At 41.8% G+C, this 2,516-nt stretch overlaps 1 pseudogene; it reads right to left on the bottom strand.

The window, feature by feature from the left end:
• Nucleotides 1-1,237: 1,237 nt before the first annotated feature.
• On the bottom strand, nucleotides 1,238-2,231 carry LOC101595249 (annotated as a pseudogene).
• Between the last annotated feature and the right edge of the window lie 285 nt (nucleotides 2,232-2,516).

Here is a 2,516-nt window from a genome sequence, read left to right as displayed (position 1 = left end):
TGCCTCTATTAGGCATTTATTCTCAAATCTCCATTAGCTGGGAACCTTGCATTCAGAACACCTATGTTTATGGGGGACACTTGAATCAAACCACCACACTTAGATTCAAAAAGAAATTAGGAAACAAATTGGTAACAGAAAATATATTTATTTGTACTTTTCCAAAACCAAGGTGAAAGAGAAATCTAATTTCTTCCCCGTCATTTTTGTGGTTATTGTACAATTTATAGAAAGCCATGAAACAAAGGGTAAAACACACATAAATGTAAGTATGGAAGCCCTGTCCTTTCCTGGGGAGATGATCTGGGCCCCAGGTTGTCTCTAGTCTTTATCACAGAGGCAGTTTCATGCCTACTAAGCACATTTATTTTGCAAATGAAAAATAATGTGAAGTTCTCATCCTCACAGCTTTTCTGGGAAAAGTCCATGCCACAGGTCTCATAGACTCAAATCTTGTGCCTTTAGTTCTCTCAGGTTGTAGTTTCACACTGGTGATTGAAGTTCTGAGTTCTTTTTTTTGATACATATAATTGACAAAGTTTATTATTAAGAATTTTTAAGCCGGGTGTGGTGGCGCACGCCTTTAATCCCAGCACTCGGGAGGCAGAGGTAGGAGGATCGCCGTGAGTTCGAGGCCACCCTGAGACTGCATAGTGAATTCCAGGTCAGCCTGAGCCAGAGTGAGACCCTACCTTGAAAAACCAAAAAAAAAAAAAAAGAATTTTTAGCAGTTTAAAAGAATGCTTGGGTTTTAGAATAATAAAAGGTGACAATCCATCACAGGACATACAAAGATAATTAAGACTTATTAAATAGTATCTAAATTAAAAGGCCATAATTCAAATTACTAATTCAAAATACTAATTGTAATCACTGTGTGTTGGTAGTGGTAGCCTCCCTCCTTCATGAGTTCTCGAGACCACCTCATCCTGCAGCCACTGAGGCACACGCACCCTCGATGATTGCATCCCCACAGTGGGTACTGAGCACATAGTGCTAGGCACGCACTGTCAGACAGCATACAAGCTCTCTAGAGGAATCTTCAGTTTCTTCAAAGTGGATCTCAAACTTCTTTTAAAGTGCAAACTGCAAATAAGTTGTATCCTTACACAAAGGTGTCTCAAAGTATGTGCACTATCAACACTACCAAGAATGGTTATATAACTAACCGGAACGACCTGGTAGGACTGTGCTAACTCCCCATCAGTGTAGCTGCTCCTCCTCGGTAGCGGGGTTCTTAGCCTTTGTTACACTGCCAGCCAAACATGTACTCCATGGCTCTTGATACAAGGTTATCTTCTTTCTTTGGGGTTTGTCTGTCAGAAATAACCTGGTAGTCACTGGTGGAAGCTTTGTATGCTGTAGCAAGAGCCCTCATGGTAGAAATCCTAGGCGTACTTCCAAGTTGTGTTGGTGTACCTAAGGTTTTGATTGGTGGCAAAAAGCTAGAGATGGAGATGGCAAAGCACATCTGCCACCATTTTCCATGACACTTTTATCTATACATGGCTTCACACCAATCATGATAGATTCTCCAAATATTCTCCCATCGTTGCTTAAGGCTTTCCGAGCTTGCAGTTTAGACTGATAACAAATGTGCATCCAATTTCCTGCATTAGACATCACATGTTTTAAGATATTTCCATATTGTGCAAATTGTAATAATATATAAGAAGCAGATGCTTGTGGAAACCCAAACACAGTCACCCAGGTGTCATTGAGGTGGTCTTCTGAAGTCAGAGAATCACCCTGAGTATAAAAAGGATCCAACTGGACGGGAGATAGCATTGTCTTTCATGGTTGACCAATGTTTGCTGGACTAAACATACTTTGCCCTGTTACAGTTGTTGTTGCTACTCCAACAAGAGGACTCTGCATTACTGAGACGTTTGTCTGTCTTCTTGAAGTTAAAGGTGTTGAGCCAAGTCCTGGGCTGGAAATGTCATCATTTATACTTCTAACAGGTGGAGCTCCACTTTTATCTTTATGAGCAGGTACAACTGGTTGTGGTGTTGACCCCCTGCAAGTAAAGATAACCTCATTTCCATTACTCCTACTGAAGGACCACTAAGTGATGGAGGCTGTGGAGTCACTGGAGCCGCCATGTCCCCCATTAAAAATCCAGGCAAGAACTGGGCATTAACTCCTGGCTTTGGAGACGTAGGTGAACCCAGTATCACTGGTTCAGATCCCAGCGTAGGCGCCTGGAGCTCCATGGAAAATGCTGCCATAGCAGAACCCTGAGTTCTTGTGAATGGTCCTGTTTCAATGACTCCAGTAGGCACTACCCTTGTGTGATCTTTCTGTGACCTTGACTAGTGTCTTCTCTAGGAATTGTCCTGATGAGGGTTCTCTAGAATGGCTCTACTCATATAGCATTCTCTGCTTGAGCCCTGAGGATCCCTGAGACATTTGAAATGTAGGTGCATTAGTCAGAGTTCTCTGGAAGAACAGAACAGATAGGATGAATATATATTACAAAGTGTATTTATTAGATTGCTTACATAATCTGGGCT

The sequence above is a fragment of the Jaculus jaculus genome, chromosome X (genome assembly GCF_020740685.1).
Source record: "Jaculus jaculus isolate mJacJac1 chromosome X, mJacJac1.mat.Y.cur, whole genome shotgun sequence".
Taxonomy (NCBI): Eukaryota; Metazoa; Chordata; class Mammalia; order Rodentia; family Dipodidae; genus Jaculus; species Jaculus jaculus.
This window is presented reverse-complemented; position numbering and strand designations above follow the sequence as displayed.